Genomic DNA, 18,662 nt, shown 5'->3' with positions numbered 1-18,662 from the left:
GACAATCAGTATTAGAGTTTTGCTATTTTATCTAACTTAGCTTTCCCCCACTTATCCTCTCAAAGAATAACAACAACAAAAAGAACAAAAAATTACTAAATTGACTTCCTAAGTCACTGTACAACAGAAAAATGTTTTTGATGCAAAAATGAGTATATGCAAATGAATGAGCAAGGCAGCAAAAACAGAGCATCTATTACACCAATTATTAGGTCTGTTAATAAGTATTCTAGAGTTACTATGTTGAAGAAGAGGGTTTTCAAAGCAAAGCAGAGGTCATGCCTTTTTGGTAACAACAACATTTGGAATGCTTAGAAAGCCACTGAGATAATATCCCAAATTTTAATACCCACAGCTTCCTTGAGGCAGCCATTCCATTTTCCTGAACTATGATTTCTTCTTCTGTTAAAGGAATAGAACGTTTTGTGTTCTGTAATCTATATTGTCCTTTATGGTAATCATGCCATATATGATTAAACACTTAAAAATGTGATTTATATGGCTTAAGAATTGTCTTTACTGAGGACTGAGGACTGAGGACTGAGGACTGAACCCCAGACCTTACATATGTACTCAAGGGCTCCAGCATTGAGACAATTACCTTCAGCCTCAAATGTTTTTTAATTAAATTAAAGTTGTCACTTCTGGTTAATGCTTTCCCACTGCACAATACAGGGCTACAAGAACTAACTGCAAGACTACAAGATTTCTGCATAGCCTCCTAGTCCTAATTATTTAAAAGTCTAATCTCTCTAAAATTGAGTAAGTAAATAAATCTAATCACATAATTGGAAATACAACCACAACAAGGGGATAATACAATCCTAGTAACCGTTAAGCATGTTCTTGACCAGAACTGATAAAACAGTCCTGCAAGGAGTGGGATGGAAAGATGGCTTAGTGGTTAAGAGCATTTGCTCCTCTTCCAGGACTAATGTCTAATTCCCAGCACTCACATGACAGGTCACAACTCTCTGTAACCCCAGTTCCAAGGGATCCAAAGCCCACTTCTGGCCTCTGTAGGCATCAGGCATATACATGGTAGCACAGACATACATATAGGCAAAACACTCATATATACATAAAATAAAATTTTAAAAACTTTTCCTGTATGGAGCCAGATTAATGTTTTTGTTTTTGTTTGTTTGTTTAATGTGTATTGGTGTTTTGCTGCATTTCTGTGTGAGGATATCAGATCCCCTGGAACTGAAGTTACAAACAGTTGTAAGCTACCATGTGGGTGCTAGAAATTGAACTCAGGTCCTCTGGAAGACCTGAGTTCCTTTAAAAATTGAGGTTTTACAGGTAAGTGATCTTTATTGGAACAACTTAACTCTAGCATTATAGCATACAATCAGCCACAAATAACAAAAACAAATCAGTGTGGCTGTGTTCCAAAAAATTTTACTGATACTGAAGTTTGAATTTCATATAATCTTCAAAGGTCACCAAATATTATTCCTCTTTTGATTTTTTTTTTTCAAGAATTAAAGAGGCTAGCAAAGACAAAGCTCTGATTTCAGCACTACAACAAAACAAAGAAAATTCAAAGGTTAAAGTTATCTTGCTGGGCAGTGATGGCGCACGCTTTTAATCCTAGCACTCAGTAGGCAGAAGCAGCCTAGTCTACTACAGAGCTAGTTTCAGGACAGCTGGGCTACACAGAGAAACCCTGTCTCAAAAAAACCAAGAGAGAGAGAGAGATTAAAAACTTTGTAAAGCTTTCTTTCTTACAATTCATAGATAATACAAAATAGGTGATCAGACTTGTCTCACTATCAAAGTCTGCCACCACACTATGCTTAATTCATAACTACATAACTGTGACAGAATATGCTGATGAAAACTCAAGTATAAAAAGAAATGTGTTACATATATTAAAAACAAATGAAACAACCACAAGCTGGGCTAATGAGATAGCTGAGCAGATATAGGCACTTACCACCAAGCTTGGCAACCTGAGTTCAATCCCCAGGATCCACATTGTGGAAGAGGCGAATCAACTCAACACCAAGTTGTCCTCTGACCTCTACATACACACCCAAACTCCACTGTGGCTATGGAAATGAAGAAGAAGCTTAGACTTGGTCACAAAATCTGAGAGGCTAGTTTATGTGAACATTAGAGGATTTGAGATGTAGAAAGTCAGTTAGTGCAAAATGCCAGTGGGAACACTAGTTCATAAGGAAGGGCGGCGCCAAAAACCTTAAGAGCTTAAGAAATCAGAATGAGTTACCTTCATTTTATATTTAGCTAATAAAGCATGCCACTCTGTTGGAAAGGACAAAGAGGAAATCTCTACATATTAAAATCATAATCTTCGAGGTATATTTTGTGTAGAAAAAAATATAATACAAAACATTTGTACAGTAAGCTAGTTTCTACACGCACAAACAAGTGAACTACAATCTAGCTTGGTTTTTTTGAAACAGGGTTTTTCTGTGTAGCTTTGAGCCTTTCCTGGAACTCGCTTTGGAGACCAGGCTGGCCTCGAACTCACAGAGATTCGCCTGCCTCTGCCTCCCGAGTGCTGGGATTAAAGGTGTGTGCCACCACTGCCTGGCTGGCTCTATCTTTGTTTTTATTTGCATAAATGCTGTCCAAAAAGGAAAGTTTGAACACTATGAAGAGTACGGAAGGTAGAAGCAGTAGTGTTCAAACTCCTCTACATAGACCTTCTTATATTATTTTGAAATTTGAATCAAATAGCCACATTACTGACTCAATAAAGGAAGTGAGATTCTAAAAATAATGGAGCCAGGCATGGTGACTTGTGCCTATAATCCCAGAATTTAGGCAAGTCATGGGTTAGACTATATAATAAATTCCAAGCCAGCCTGAGAAATAAAACATCTGTCTGAAAACAATGAATAAAATAAATTGAGAGGGTTCTGATGATGTATAGCTGTTAGAAACTGTGACTTACCTACATATTTTAACTATATTATTTGCATATAACAATAGCAGATCTATATCACTTATAACTGTACAACAGATTTCTAATTTATATCTAAAGAAAGACAATATAAGCTTCTTAAGAATGAGTAGGAATGAAAAGTGCCAGGCATGGTGGCACACACCTTTAATTTCAGAGCTCAAGAGGCAGAGGCAGGCACTCTGAGCTTGAGGCCACCTTGATCTACAGAGCAAGTTCCAGGACAGCCCTGTCTCAAAAACCAAAAAAAAGAAAAAGAAAAAGAAAGTTAACAAATGATGCTTGTATTATTCTAAAGACTCACTAAGATGACAATCATCTGAAATGGGAGCAGGGAGCCATCCCATACTGTTGCAGGAAACTTGATCGCACTGTGATAATCCTAGACTGTTAAACAAAGTTTACCTTGAATGGAGGGCGGAGCTAGAGACTAGCCCACCCTAATTGGCCATAGAGAAGCCAGCAATTTGGATAGAGAAGAGACACAGGAAGGAAAGGGCAGGGACTTGAGTTTGGCGCTTCCTTTTTGGTTTTGGTACAGTGAAGAGACCCATCTCTTTACTGGGTCTCCAGACAAAAAGCAAGGTCAGTTAGTCACTAGCTCCACCCCAACTCAAGGAAAACTTGATTTAACAGTTGAATGTCACAGTGAGATCAAAATTCCTGTAAGATCAGATATCTACCAAGTTAACTCAAAAGCAGTTTCTGATAGTAGATACTGCCATAAGGTTCTGCTTACCTGCCTTCCAAATAACCTTTCTTTCCCTTAATCCCAACAATGTTTATAAACATGCAATCTTAAAAACTGATGCTTTTCTTGATGTTGTCTCTTAAGATTAAGAGACTGGTCCAGACAGTCCTTCTTCTCAAATTTCTTGAAGGACTGTCTGGTTTGTATTTATGATGTCTAGTTTCCTCAATTGTGTTTCTTAATAAAGTCCTATTCTATAACTCTTCTGCTAAAGCAAAAGGTCTCTAATAAGTGTAAATCAGAATCAATTTAGCAACATCTCAAAAGATTTCCTCTGCTATACTACCACCTCCACATTCCCACCTATTCTGAAAAATCTATAGAGCCTGAGATGAAACCCAAAGAACTTAATGTTTAATCCATATCTCAACCAGCTGGCTTGCCAAAATCTACTTGAAAACCAATTAGCTAAGGTCACCAATAACTTCTCAATAGTCCAAATCACAGCACTTCTGGCTTAATCTTTCACTTAGCATTTGACACTTTCCCAAAATTCTCTACCTTTTACATTCATTCAGTCCTCTTCCCATCTAAGAACACTTAATCTTTCAATGATGAGGGTAAGGACCACAATGGTCACCTTCATAAACTGACAAAACAACATTTCAACAATGAACTAGAAAACCTATGCAACTTCAAATCAGGCTTGCATGGGTAGTCAGGGTACTGCAGTATAGGAGTATAATGATACTTTAGTAGCAACATATCTGAATCTGAAAAATTTGTCTTGCTATTTACACTTACAGACCAAAAGGCATGTGACTTTAAAATGTATTTATTTGTATATTTGCTTTTTGTGTCTGTTAGGGAGGAGTGTGTGTGTGCTGATACACAAGAGGTCATGCAGATGTTTGCACATGAATGTAGAGGCCAAAGGTCAACTTTTGGTGTTATTTTTGGGAGCTGTCTACCCTTTGTATTTTAAGGCAGGGTCTCTCACTGATACTTGAAATTTGCCAATTAGTCTAGGCTGGCTGGACAGAAAGCCCCAAGAATCACCTCTGCTAAGATCACAAACTTGTGCCACTACACCTGACTTTTTACAGGGGTGCTGGGAATTGAACTTCGATCCTCACATATCCACAGTAAGCAATTTACTAAGCTGTCTCATCAGACTGACACATATACCTTCCTGAATTTTACCTTTGTTCTCTTCCAAACTAGGTATAACTTCTCTACAAATTTTTGTTATGGTGAAAGAAAAAAAATTAAATGGGAAGTTTCTACTCTGACAGCATGTCCTGAGGAACTATGGGCCTCAGAAGTACCAAGGAAGGAGACATTAGCAGGGAAGACACCAGTCTGGGGTTGGGAGAGTAGCACACACAAGATGACTGAGCAAATGAGTAGTTACACTAAAGAACAGTAAGAACCAATTTCTTGCTGATGGAGAAAAAAAGAGTCATAAATACAGAATGAGACATAGGTCATTGGTTCTTGCCTAGTATGCCTGAGTCCTGGGTCTAAACCCCCATACTAACAGAATTAAAACAAAATCTAACATAAACACAGCAAGAGAAAAGGCTGGAGAGAATTCTGGAGTTCTAGACTACTGGTTTACCAGTTTAAACAAACACCTCCTCTACTGAAAGAAATCAGGACTCCTTGGAGGAAGGAATGACTCCACAGCTGGAACAGGAAAATATAAGATGATTTGGAATACACTGGAAAGTACACCAATGATGGGCCATGCCCAAGAGACAAGTCAACTTCAAAGGGTTCCACTACAAAATCTGCAACAGTGAAATAATAAAATTTCAAATCACAGGACCTAATAAAAACCACCAAACGGGCGCCGGGCGATGGTGGCACACACCTTTAATCCCAGCACTTGGGAGGCAGAGCCAGGCGGATTTCTGTGAGTTCGAGTCCAGCCTGGGCTACAGAGTGAGTTCCAGGAAAGGTGCAAAAAGCTACACAGAGAAACCCTGTCTCAAAAAAATAAAGACAAAAACAAAAAAAACAAAAAACCACCAAACGGGAACAGAGCCATGAGAATATATCTGTATCAATGAGTGAAAGAATGCCTACTCTGACAGGGGGTAAATCTAAGAGATAATGTTTAAGCTCTGATGAGAGGTATTGGTACAGTCTTGGGTGTCTCTCCACCTAAAAACAGTGGGCCTTAATGTGTGCAAAAGCCGTAGGTTTGATCCTCACCACCACAAAAGAGGGGTTAGAGATTTAGCTCAGTAATTCAGCACCTGCCTAGGAAGCACAGGCTTTGGGTTTGGTGTCCAGTATGAGAACAGGAAAAAACAAAACAAAACCTAAAAGGTGAAAATGACGACTTCACATGAGTTACAGAGTAGAAACACTCAGCAAGCATGAGCTTACAGTGTTCAAGGTCAGACACAAACAGTGGTGGGCCAAGACTGTCTCAGGGTAGTGCACTAAGAATAGCACATCTTTCTGTGGTAGGCAGTTTTGCCAACAATGTCCTCAGTGTGCATGTGAGCAGCCACTGGGAACATTTTACTAAAGGGACATGTTACAGAATAAAAGGACTGTACTATTTGAAACTGTCAAGGTCATTAAAGACAGGAAGGGTTACTGAAAAATTGCTCTAAATTCAAGAAGGGTAAAGAGGGACTAGCAAGATCACTTAGAAGGGAAAAATGCCTGCCACCAAGCCTAACAATCCACCCACATGGTGGAAGGAGAGAATCAACTTCCAAAAGTTGTCTTCTGACCTTTATACAATTGTCTTAGCACATAGTAAAACACACAAAATAAAGGCCAAAAAAAGTTTTGTTTAAAAAAGAAGAGTGAAGAGACATGACAATTAAATGCAATATATGATCCCAAACTGGCTCCTGGACTAGAAAGGAAAAAGAAATACTATTTGGACCACTGGGAAAACATGACTGGCATCTATGGACCTGAAGTTAGTGTTCCATGAGTGCTTGTTTCCTGATTAGGCATTCTGTAGGAGACTGTCCATATTTTGGTAAACAGAGACTAGGATATTTACGAATTTTGTCTACAACTTGCTCTCAAGTGGTTCAGAAAGTCTAATCGGATTACAAATGGTGCATTCAGGGGCTGGAGAGATGGCTCAGAGGTTAAGAGCACTGGCTGTTCTTCCAGAGGTCCTGAGTTCAATTCCCAGCAACCACATGTTGGCTCACAACCATCTAGAATGAGATCCAGTGCCGTCTTCTGGCTGAAGGGATATGTGCAAGCAGAAGCAGGACATTGTATACATAATAAATAAATCTTTAAAAAACAAACAAACAAACAAAAAAACAAATGGTGCATTCATTAGAAATGTGGAACTATTGATGAGAACGCACCAGCAAAGAGATTAGGTAGTTTCACCAAACCATGAGAATCCAATTAGGTACAGTGGAAGAGGGGCTGAGGTGAGGACATGACTAGGTCAGTAGAATGTTTACCTAGCATACACAAAGTCCTAGTCCCACCCTCAGCATCACATAAATTTGGCATGGTGGAACATTGCTATAATCCCAACATTTGGAAGGTGCAGACATGAGGATCAGAATTTCAAGGTTGTCCTTGGCTATACAGAAATCTCACATCAGCCTGAGCTACATGAAATCCTGTCTCCAAAAAAACAACAAAATAGATACAGTAAAAGAGAAAAAGTATCAATTCCAATGTCAGAAGAATCTCTGGCCCACTGAAAGGACATCACCAAGTCCACTTTATTAAGTCAAAAATAACAAGATGTCCCAGGCTCATCTTGAATACATATATAGTATATAGCTAGTTCAACATTAAAATGTGGTTGAAGGGGTTTCAGGAGTTCTTTATATATAGTCTAAGAATTTTCATTAGGTACAAAATTGCTTCAAAGTGTCAATTTTCAAAAGTTCAGTGTAAACTTATGACAACCATGGTGCCAGCAAAAAAACTGGTTCACTAAATATACTCAGAAGTATTTGGCCCTCCTCCCCAAAGGAGAACTACCAAAGGATAAATCTTAGCACAAACTTTGTAGTTTTTCCTCCTTCCCCCTGGTCCAAATGTAGTCCATTCTTTACTTCCCCATCTCTAATCCTTATCATAATACCTCACCTGCACCACTGTAACAGAATTCTTGTCTTGATATCCTTATGAAACTTTGCACCATTAACTCTAAATCAGGAACCCATGCTTTTAAAACTTATATTTAATTTTATTTACTTATCCAAATTATCTGTAACTGCTGCCTACTGCTAATGTCAATTTACAAGGCAGAAAAATGAAAGGATATTTCATATATGCATTCCCACATTCATTAACAAAGAAAACAATGAATAAATTAAGTACCAAGGGAAGTGAGAATGGAGAAGGGAGAGTAAGAGATAGTGGAGCTAGGCATAGCAGCTCAAACCTATAACCTCAGCACTCCATAAGGATCAGACTGAGCTAAACAGTGAAATCCTGCTTCAAAAAGAAAAAGGAGGAACAGTTTGACTTGAGTTTTAATTTATGCTTACTTTAGGACTTCATATTTATTTTTTTTTTATGACATGGTAGGGATGCCAAGGTAGAGTGGATAAAAGTTCCAATATTTAGAACTTCTAAAACTCTACTTTTCCCAACTTGACATTAAATAAATAAAACAATCTTTTATCACACTGGGATAATCCAAGGAGATGATTTAAAGTCAAGAGACACCATCCTCAAGGTTCTACTATGCTCAACAGGAAGCTGCATTCTAAAGGTAGCTATGACCAATTTGCCCAAGCACAAGAGTCATCTGACCTGGTTTCATCTCCTACCAGAGAACCCACATAGGAACAAAACTATGCCCACTTAGAGATGGACATACACAGTAAGACAACTTGTGTTTCTTTAAACATACTACATAATCTTTCCCATTTCTAACTTTTATACATGCTGTTCTACCCTGATCAATTCCAACTTATTCTTCAGGACCATATCCAAACGCCAATTCTCATTTCCCCCAGATCTTAATACACTGTCACTCTGAATTGTGTATGTGGATTAGGTATGATCAGCCTAGAATTGGAACTCGAAGAAAAGTATTAAACTGCATTTACCTTTACACATAATACTGTTCCCATTATATCAGAAATTGAAATGTTTGATTAACAGGTAAAGGAACTTGCTCGATTGTTCCCCAATAAGACAAATTTTTCAAAACTTCAATAATTAAAAGAAGGTACAACTATTTTCCTAAAATAAGAACAGTCTACTTTTATAAAAGAGATATTTGGGATAACCCTGAACCATTATCCCAGGCCTCTAGTTTTAGACTGAGAACATAAACAAAATGTTTAACAATAGGCAAATGACTTAGTTTAGTAAGTCATCTGAACATTTATCATTTGAATTATGTTCATGAATATGGAACTATAAAACAAAAATTTGCTATGCCAACTGCTATGTACTTAAAGCATAGTCCTAGATGCTTCATATATATATTCTTAGTACTCAACTACAATTGAAGGCCACACTAACACTCAGAAGACAGAGACAAAGAGATTGCATTTGTTCAAGGTTAGACTGGGCTAATAAAAAGTTTCAGGTCTGAGTTACAATATGAGGTCTTGTCTCAATAACAAATTAACAAACAAACAAAAAAAATCAACTGGCTTAAAGGTCATATAATTTGCCACAGTTTATAAGATCAGATTTTTAAACTCATTTGTCTGGTTTCAACCATGATCCTTTTCATATATTAAAAGGCCTCCACTATGCAATGTTTCCAATATATTATACTCAAAATTGTATCTTGATCACAAAACTTTAAAACACACACACACACACACACACACACACACACACACACACGGCGGGGGGGGGGGTGCTGTTGCCCAGAAAGAAACAAAAATATCATTGGGGTAAATGTTAATAATTTTTTATATAAAACTTTCTTTTTAAAAAAATGCTAAACAGGGGTTAAACTCATGGCGCAATACAAAAGAAACAACCCTTGTTTTAAATGTTATTAGATAAATTCTTACAAAAGATAAGAAGCAGGTCTGGGGAGATGGCTCAGTGGGTAAGGTGCTGAATTTGAATTCCTAACACCTAAAGCTGAAAAAGGTGACAAGCACCAGTAACTCAAGCAGTAGGCAGAGAAACAAGCTCACTGGCCAGCCAGTTTAGCTGGAACAGCTAAACTCCTGTCCAGATTTGGTGAGAAACCTAGTGTAAAAAAAGTAAAACTACAGCAGACAAAGGACTGAGGAAGACATCCCAGTGTCGCCTTCTGGCCTCTACATGAGCCTGCATGGGCTAGCACACAGCTGTGAACACACACATGAACTTTTTTTTAATTAACGAAGAATATACAAGCTTTATCTAAATAATCACACATTAACCCCAAGGTACTTACTGCAGGGTCTGAAACCCAGACCATTGTGACTGGATTAATTAGCAACCTTCTAACAAAAAGGTGAGTTCTGAGGAAGACTTAAGAGCAGCAGACCCTGCAAACTGAGGAAGCAAGGGTGAAGGGAAACACAATGTTGTTTTAAGCAAGACTAACCACCCAAGTCAGCAAGATCAAACTGGGAGAAAAGTCATCAAGGCCCAGCAAACGGGTTAAGAATCACTTTGATGAGTACCAGGAGCTGCTATATATCTTACATGGGGAGGTGCAAGGACTGCTTCCTTCCTGTGCTTCATTAGTCCAGTGCCACGTTCAGAAAATCTATTTTTTAAAGTTGCTAATCTTAACAAAAATGTTATAGGATCTTTAAAGATTCAGTTTTTATTAAAACATGTAGTTCAGTAGCATGAGAACTTGCCTAGCATCACCTTGGCTCTATGTTGGAATAAAAAAAAAGGAATAGTTTGGGTCACACAATGCTTTCACCAAACAACTGTGTATGGGAGTATGCGCAGAAAATAACCCTTTATCCTCTGTGTACAGTTTATATTCTTCTCAAAAATAAATTCCTTATATGAATAGTGAACACAATGGAGAGGGAGAACACCTTCAGAAATAATGCTCATGAATACTAAATGCCATTGCACATTGTAAGAAGTTACTGAACTTTAAAGCAAGATGGGGGTCAGTGGTAATCCCTTCACTTCTCAACAGGTTCAACTGAAGCTCAAGAACTAAGTAAGTTGCCTTGATGTCATAACTAAACCTGTGGAAGACTGAATGCCAGACCTCAGATTTTCTAGGAAGCAAGATCTAAAAACTGTGCTACTCAAGACTGCATAACTATCAACCACATTTGGCTAGAAACATATATATACATACATATATATACATATATATATATGTATATATGTGTATATATATGTGTGTGTATATATATGTATGTGTGTATATATATATATGTATATTCTTGTTTTGTTTTGTTTTGTTTCCTCGAGACAGGGTTTCTCTGTATAGTTTTGGTGCCTGTCCTGGAACTTACTCTGTAGACCAGGCTGGCCTCGAACTCACAGAGATCCACCTGGCTCTGCCTCCCGAGTGCTAGAATTAAAGGTGTGAGGCGCCGCCGCCGCCGCCGCCACCACCACCACCCGGCTTGGCTAGAAATTTAAAATGATTAAAACTAAATGCAACTTCAAACTCAATTTCTCACATGTACCAGAGTCATGTGTCCAAGTATTCTATAACCTATACATAGTTAATGGCTACCATATCTAACAGGGTAGGAAAAAAAATAGTTCCCTCATATTTGTCAATTATACTTCAATAAATCTGGGAAAGAAGGGAAAGTATTTCCATCACTACAGAAAATGTAATTGGACTGCACTGCTTTAAAGAATAAGCTTTAGAGTCAGGTATGGTTTGAATTCCACTTGGAGGGGAGCAGATGACACAAGATTGACATAACATACACCTCACAGAGTATACTTGATGATTATGTACACTGCCTGGAACTTAACAGATAATAAATATTAACATTCTTCCCCCCAGGATCCTTTTCTTTCTACTAGTCTACAGAACATCCTGTTAGAAGATACAATAAGTGAGCCTTCCAAATTAATGCCTTCCTCTGAAGACAGCCCATTCTGTTCTTACCAATTTCTTCAAATACTCGTAACCTCTCTTCCAATGTTTCTATTTGGGAATCATGAAATAAAATATGACTGTGAACGTAATAAATGTCCCTTGTATTTTATATGACTATACTGAGTTGTCATTCAAAGGATATAAAATAAACCATACAGTTTCTAGACAACTGTTCCATGTTGGGAAAGAATATTCTACACTACTTCTCACTATCTGTAGTGATTGAACATTATATGAAAACATAATAATATGTTCCTCTACATTACTTTACTGCTCTCCCCACTCCCCAAAAACCCAACTTCCAGAAACTAAATCAATCTTTAAGGCTTCATAGTACTTTTACAGAGCCAGTAAATTTAACATCTCTGAACTGTATCATTTTAAAACTCTGTAACATGTAATAATCCAGAAAAACAACAAAACAACTCAGTTCAGTTGTAAACCATAAGCAAATTTCATTTATGAGCAACAATTTATATTTAGCTCCATTAAGTCACATAGACTTGCATTCCTAACAAGTTCACCATTTCTGCATTCCTAATATGAAGAATTCAAACAGACCTTTAAACCACTTGCCCTTAAACATCTACCAAACAAGAGTCCTACTTTTTTTTTTTTTTTTTTTTTTTTTTTTTTTTTAAAGATTTCTTGCTTTTTGTCAGGCAGTGGTGGTGAATGCCTTTAATCCTAGCACAGGGGAGGCAGAGGCAGACAGATCTCTGAGTTCGATGCCAGCCTGGTCAACAGAGTTCCAGGACAGCCTGGTCAACAGAGTTCCAGGACAGCCTGGTCAACAGAGTTCCAGGACAGCCAGAGCTGTTACAACAGAGAAACTCTGTCTCAAACAACAACAACAACAAAAGGATTTCTTACTTTTCAAACAACCTAATTCTCAAAGGAGGAAAGAAGTACTCTGAATAAGTGTCTCCTTTAAGTTACCTAGCTCCTATTTTGTTCCTTAAAGATAATTTACTAAAAAACATAACCACTCCTCTCTCTTTTAGAGCTGAGAAAAAGCCATAAATACTAAATGAATAACCATACAAACTGTACATCATTTTACAATTCTATGTACAATAGATAAAATTAAAACATTTCAAAGATTATTAAATTAAAACTCTGGTAAACAAACCAGAATACTTAAGAGTCAAAAGAGTTCACATTATGTTTTCTTAACAACTGAAAAAAGTTTCTATTGCGATCACATTTTTTTCTATTACTGTCTTACTTTATACATTAAAAAGGTGGCACCTATGCCTAAACTGATAAAAAACTAATTTGTAGGATTCTGTAATTTTTATTAAAGTTCTTAAAAAAATAATAATATCCACACTGGTCACAGTAGAACAGTTCAAGTGAATTTTCCTGAGGCTGCATTCTAAGTACATCCGACCCAGAAAGTATTTTTAGCAAATGTGTTCAATAGATGCTGGTGTTATGCCTAGCCTAAATTAGAAATTAGTGTCATAAATTTAAAGCAACAATGTTACTAGGGACATTTTAAAGATACTCAATTAGGACACGGTGAGGGAGGAGGAAACAGGACTTGACATAATTTTCCGGCCCCCCCAGAAGCTAAGCTATTAGAAGCCTGGAGTAAGTCACATCTGTTACTACTTTTGAGGAATTTGATTCTCTACCTTAACAAACTTTAACCAACTCAATAGTAAGAAAAACTATAATGCAGTGATGCTTCCTTGTGTTTAGAAACAGTCTATACTGTCATGTACACATGAATACACACACACACACACACACACACACAACTATGTTGATCTTATAAATCAGACAAGATCACAATATTATGGGGCCATCCATGCACATGGTCAATACAAAATATGAACAAAGATAAGAACACCATAGAAAATGTGAAAAGACACAAAAATAGCTTTTGTGGTAATTGGAGCAGAAATATATTCTGACAACAACAGCAAAAAAAAAAAAAAAAAAAAATGGTGGTGTCCACAAGATGATTGATCTCAGATTATGAGTGAAAAAAAGTAGTTCTATATTAACTCATAAGCTTTTCCTTTCAAACCGACTTTTTTTAAAAAGAACATTGAATTTGTGTCCTCAAATTCGAGATTTACATAATACATCTAGCTATAGTCTATTAAGCATACTGGATAACTATTCAAGGTAGCCCCCTCCCCTTCTGGACAACCTGTTTCCCCTCTGACACACAACGTTCACAAACGCAGGATTTTCAAAAGGCTGCGACATTTACTGCCCCAGCCTCCTTTCTAGCCCAGCTGTCTTTCCAAGTCAGACATACCAGCTTTTTGTTTTTGTTTCTCCTCCACAGCCATGTTTTAAATGTGACCAATGAACTGCGCTATTTCATCTGGACCCAAGATCTGGTCACACACTCAATATTTCTTGAACTGCTCATTCCAAAAGTAGCTAGTAGATAATGACAGGTCCTCCTGGAACAAGCAGCTTTTAAAACCCCACACATCGTCCTTGTACACACTGATGTCACTCTGTGATGCAAGGCCAGACATAAAGTCTCTAGCCTAAGTTCCGGGGAAACATTCATATGCATTATCAGTGAAATTGTAAGCTGTTCCATTATTGAAGTAACGCCAGCAGATGCATCCAGACAAGCATTTTAACTGCATCTCAACTTTCTTTAAAAAATAAAATAAAATAAAATAAAAATCCAGCTTCTCTTTAATCTCTGAATTGAATTGATTTTCAGAAGTCTGTCTTGGGACAATTCAGGTGACTAAGATCTTGTAAGAAGAGTTCCTGACCATAAAAAACAATCCATATGCTCCATTTTTCCTGTAAGTAACTATTAACAAACTGCCACAGAAACAAAAATTTTAAAGCCAGAAAGCCAAAGATCACTGCGCTTACATTTACAAAAAGCCACAAACACTGATCTGTCCTTTACTACAGACTCACACTGAATCTAAACATTATGAAGGCAGTGAAGATTCCAAAACATCATGAAAATCTAAGTGAAGGATTCGGATCTGTTCTACATCTCAACTTTTTGGGGGTCCAACTACAGATTCCTAAAAACAAGTAGATACTGGCAGAGTCTCAAGAGACTTTCAAGTTCAATGGGAGGGATCTTGTGCTCATGAAGCGTGCAAAAAAAAAAAAAAAATGCTTGTAAGAGTCAATTAACGAAACACTATTTGAACAAATGGAATACTGAAGATTCTAATCCAACCTTACCTTGAGTTTAGGAACACTGGAACATTCCATCTCGCATCTATTCCATCCCTTACACCGTGCGCTCATCCCTAGCAGAGATTTCAACTATAACCCCCAGGGAGATCCGAGTACCCGGACCCAATAAGAAAAGGGAAGTCGGTCGGGTAGCTCCGGCTACCTGGCTCTGCAAGCTTCAGGTGCGCACCCACGGTCTGCAAAGGGGACCCAAGAAGGCCAAGCGAAGAACCTCCCCAAGCGCCCGTCTTACCTTCGTTATCACAGCCGCGTCCTCTCGGCTGGAGAAAAAAAAAAAAATCCAAATACAAAAAGCCAGGAGGCCCCGGGCGCACAGCCGGGAGGCGGCGGCGGGGGAGCAGAGGCGCGTGGTCCGCGTCGGGGTGCTGGCCCCTCAGCGCCCCGCGAACAGCCGCCGCCACAGGGGCCGCGCCACGGCCGCGGGCCGCCAGCACCCCGTCATCCTGCGGGGCTGCGGCGGGGCCGGCGTGCGCGGGGAGGCGCGCGCTCGCACCTCGCGGCGAGATGAGCTAATCCCTTCACACGCGCCCCGAAAGTGCCGCGGTCCCGTCCGTCCCCCCCTCAACACGCGGCCCGCGGGCCGGAGTCACGTCTCTTTCAAGTCCCGGAGCCCCGATCTCTGACAGGTCCCAGGAGTCCTAAAGAACAATGTCGCGTCCGCGGAGCAGGAAAGCGCGCGGCGTGAGGCGGCGGGCGACTCCGGGGAGGCGGCTCTGTGTGAGAGTGCAAAGGAGAAGCTCGGTCACCCTCCTCCCTCGTCTCCTCCTCTCCTTCCTCCTCCTCCTCCCTCGCCTCCACCGCCTCCTCCTCCGTCTCCTCCTCCTCCCGCAAGCACACCCCGTCTCCTAGGCCGCAGCATAGCAACCGAACATGGCGGCTGCGCAGCCGCCGGCCAGTCAGAGGCCCGGAACGGCGGCCTCAGCAACAGGAGGCGGTCTCGCGAGAGGTGAAGCCACGCCTCCGCCCCGCCCCCGCCCCTCCCACCCGGCTTGGGAGGGCCGGCGCCTGCTTAGGAGCGCAGGCACTCGCAGGTGCGAGGGAGGCGGGGCTTAGCGGGCTGGGAGGGGAGGGCGTGGCTCCGTGTCCACACCCCATAGCCAGGCCGGGATTGGCTCCTCGACTGTCAGCCCTGTCCCTCCTCTCTCTTCCCCGGTGTACCTACTGACTCCAGGGACACAAAAGAAGGGGACCGCGCAAAGTGGGGAAACTCGACCTCTTGGCTTCAGGTTGTCCCAACTGAGTGCTGATAGAGGGTAGAGGCTTTGAAGTGCAGTTTTCCATCATTTCTCCTCCTAAATAGAGGCTCTCGAAAACAAAGCCTAAGCAAAAGGCGTTCCTGGGTAAAACAAAGGATGGGTGCTTTCCGTGTGCCAGGAACACTGCTTTTTAAAATCAAATTCGGTCATTCATTTTGAGAAGGAGAGTTGGTATTATCGTGCCAGGGCTTTGAAGGGGGTATACTCGAATGTTTTCTGGGTGACACAAACCTGCTGATGAGAGGACACTCCTATGGACTGGGTGACCCCCACTGAAATGGGGAAAGTGTGAGCTTGAGAGTACCCTCGCATTTCCTCGGCCTCTTTTTTTTTTTTAGTTTTTCACATTTCTTTATTTTGTATATACCCAAAACATGATTGTATCTGTGTGTGTGTGTGTAAGTCAGAGGACAAGGTTTGGAAGTTGGTAATGCCATGTGGGTCCCAGGGATTGAACCCAAGACTTGGTAGCGAATTCGTTTCCTTTACCCTTTGACCCATCTCGAAGGTCCTTGCCTCTTTTTTTGCAGGGGTAGGGGGCAGTGTCAATGCCCTTTTCTATGGCAAGGCTTCTTTTTGGTTCTTGATTTTAATCTTTGTACCCCCCCACCCAGAGACTATCTTTATAAAAACTGTTTCTCTGGGTAGTGGTGGTGCATGCCTTTAATCCCAGCACTGGGAAGGCAAGTGCAGACAGATCTCTTATGAGTTCGAGGCCAGCCTGGTCTACAGGACAAGCTTCAGGACAGCCTCATCTCGAAAAACCAAAATAATAATAATAATAATAATAATAATAATAATGGTTTTTTTCAGGGGGTTGAGGAAAGAGCATTTGCCTAGTATACGCACAAGGCCCTGGGTTCCATCCCCAGCACCCAGCACCCACATGCTGCAAAGCTTATCTTTTCTCCATGTCAACAAAATGACCTTGCCAATCAGGAAAATGTGTGCAAAACTTCGGAAAACAGCACTCTGCTCCTACTTTTTCTTGTCCAACTGGTGATGAGCACTAGGACACTTGGGAGGCTGAGGCAAGAGGATCAAGAGTTCAAGAACATCCTTAGCTAGACAGTAAGTCCCCGGACAGCCTGGGCTATATAAGACCCTGTCTCAGAATGCAGGAGGGGCACAGCCATATCACTTCCAGTCTGTGCTCATTCATCCTTCCCTAAGTATGTGTTCTTTCCTCCAGCTCTCCATTTTGAAGTCCTTTGTTCATGGTATTGCTAAAATGCTCCTTAGCTCACCTCTGTCAGGATCCCTTCAACAAACGATCAAAGAGAATCCACCAGAGTTCAGCAGTAAGAAATAATTCCTTCCTTCTGCGACACAGATAGCTGTAGGTTTAAACATCACTTTGGTGTTTTTCACGTGTTCATTTTCCTGCACAATACTTCATAGTCCATGATCTGATCACTGTAACAACCCAAGGCAAAATCCTCTTAGTCATCTCCGTAGCCCTCAGAATGCCTGAGGACACTGCCTGGCAGGGAAATAGAAGTCGGTGGAAAGAACAAAATGTTTGAATCACTAGTGGATAGAGTTTCAAAGAAATACGGAAATCGGGCCTGGAAAGAAAATCCAATCAGTAAAATGCTTGCTGTTCAAGCATAAGGCCCTGTGTTCAGATTCCCCAGGGCACCCATAAAAAGCCAGGCACGTTAGCCATTCCCAGGAGTACTGCCCTCACCACTGACTCTACCTCAGAACTATCACTACCGATTATCGCGACCCCCAAAAGGAATCCCATGCCTGCTGCTCATTCTCTAGTTTCTCCTCCCCGAACCTTTACCAGGCTATAATCTGTTCTCTGTCTCTATGTGTTTGCCTACCCATAAATAGAGGAACTTCCTGAAGGGAGCCTCCACAGTGGAAGTCACCTAGGTTCATCTTAAACCTACCTTCCTGCAGCCTTGGAAAAGAAGGAGCAAGTAATTGTCAAAGAGACGAAAAAGAAAAGGAGGAGAACGGAGTTGCTTTACAGGCTGTGTGCTCAGTCAGTAGAGCCCTTGCCTTACATTCATGAACCCCTGGGTTTGATCCTCAGCAGAAAAAAAAAAAAAAAAAAAAAAAAAAAAAAAAAAACCCACATGAAATTCCAGCACTCAAGAAATGGAAGTAGGAGGATCAGAAATTCAAAGTGATTTTCAGCTACATAATGAATCTGAGGCTAGACTGGGCTACACAAGACCCTGTCTCCCACCCCCCACACACACACACAAAAATAAAGAAAAAGAAAAAAAACTTTCATCCATGTCCCATGTTTATATTTGCTCAATGAGGAATTTAATCTGAATAGCCATCACCTAGACATCTTGTTTAAAGTGGAGGTTCCAGGCTGGCAAGATGCCTCAACAGGTAAAGACACTTGATACCAAACGTAATGACCTGAGTCCAGTCCCAGGAGCCTCATGGTGAAAGGAAAGAATGGAATCCTGACAGTTGACATCTGACATCCACGGGCCTGCCACAACACATGCACATCACAGCACATGTGTACAGGAACATACACACACAACACATTCTAAAGTGCAAAAATAATTAGTAAGAAGCTGGTTC

General features: G+C 40.3%; 1 protein-coding gene across 6 annotated transcripts in view; it reads right to left on the bottom strand.

Annotated features, from left to right (window-relative positions):
- Ptpn4 (protein tyrosine phosphatase non-receptor type 4) overlaps positions 1-15,378 on the bottom strand; it is a 179,565-nt gene extending 164,187 nt beyond the window's left edge. For all 6 annotated transcript variants that reach the window (XM_028879796.2, XM_037211479.1, XM_028879802.2 and 3 more), the window contains exon 1: positions 15,080-15,378. The gene's annotated coding sequence lies outside the window, so the exon portion shown is untranslated. The remainder of the gene's footprint in view (positions 1-15,079) is intronic.
- Between the last annotated feature and the right edge of the window lie 3,284 nt (positions 15,379-18,662).

Source organism: Peromyscus leucopus, chromosome 15, assembly GCF_004664715.2.
Source record: "Peromyscus leucopus breed LL Stock chromosome 15, UCI_PerLeu_2.1, whole genome shotgun sequence".
Lineage (NCBI taxonomy): Eukaryota > Metazoa > Chordata > Mammalia > Rodentia > Cricetidae > Peromyscus > Peromyscus leucopus.
Note: the sequence above shows the minus strand (reverse complement) of the source record. Positions and strands in the feature narration are given on the sequence as shown.